This window comes from Portunus trituberculatus, chromosome 42 (assembly GCF_017591435.1).
Source record: "Portunus trituberculatus isolate SZX2019 chromosome 42, ASM1759143v1, whole genome shotgun sequence".
NCBI lineage: Eukaryota > Metazoa > Arthropoda > Malacostraca > Decapoda > Portunidae > Portunus > Portunus trituberculatus.
In genome coordinates this window covers 25,585,327-25,586,236 of record NC_059296.1, presented here as the reverse complement: position 1 = coordinate 25,586,236, position 910 = coordinate 25,585,327, and the positions used below count along the sequence as shown (strand labels likewise).

Genomic DNA, 910 nt, shown 5'->3' with positions numbered 1-910 from the left:
TTAGTAGTGCCAATGGAATGTCGTACTAGCTGCACACTGAGCTGTACTCAGTCACAGTGCATTAATTGATTTCCAGTATAATTTCTGACTGAATATCTCTATGATATTTGTTTTACATTTGTCGTAAAGTAGAGGTTAACATACTGTATATTCATAAATCCGCTATAATTCCTTATAAATCAAAGACCACTTACTTGCCATTCTCTTAAGGTGATCTTTTCTTTATTTTCTTAATTACTATTATCCTTATTTATCTATTTTCTTTTTTTTATCCTTATCAAGACCAAATTAATGTGGGTAGGAATTAAGTTGTTATTCACAGTTTATAAGCATCGGTACCGCTGGAGAGGATATAAAGATAAAAAAAAAATTCCATTTGTGTGTGTGTGTGTGTGTGTGTGTGTGTGTGTGTGTGTGTGTGTGTGTGTGTGTGTGTAGAAGTGAAAAAAAAGATAGATAGATAGATAGATAGATAGATAGATAAAAATATAAATAGATATACATACACAGGAGAGAGAGAGAGAGAGAGAGAGAGAGAGAGATGTACCGGGAAGAGAGATTACAACACGCAGACAGACGCCACGCCCCCAGTCAGCTGTCAGCCTATAGTGTGGCGTTGCAGGCGGGCGGGGTTCCCCTGCTAAAGGAGCAGTCCTTGCCTAGTTCGTTCATTCAGTGTTCATCCAAGAGTTGCGTCAACAGAACCTGTTGCACTCGCTCCAAAAATACAAAAGCCAAGTGCGTTGCAGGAAACGAAAATCATTACATAGTTTTTATCTTGCACAATACATAACAAATAAAGTTTGAATTTTACTCTCATATCAAACTTTTCACCGTTCAATCTCAACTATTATGAACAGACCGTGGTGAAAATTGGTAATATTTTCAGTGTTTTCATGATTGGAAACAA

The 910-nt window shown here is 36.7% G+C and overlaps 1 protein-coding gene across 5 annotated transcripts in view; it reads left to right on the top strand.

Moving 5' to 3' along the window:
* Window positions 1-598: 598 nt before the first annotated feature.
* Window positions 599-910, top strand: part of LOC123517649 — a 9,133-nt gene continuing 8,821 nt past the window's right edge. For 3 of the 5 annotated variants that reach the window (XR_006678524.1, XM_045277956.1, XM_045277959.1), the window contains exon 1: window positions 599-738. The gene's annotated coding sequence lies outside the window, so the exon portion shown is untranslated. The remainder of the gene's footprint in view (window positions 739-910) is intronic. The other 2 variants (XM_045277957.1, XM_045277960.1) reach the window with 2 other exon arrangements.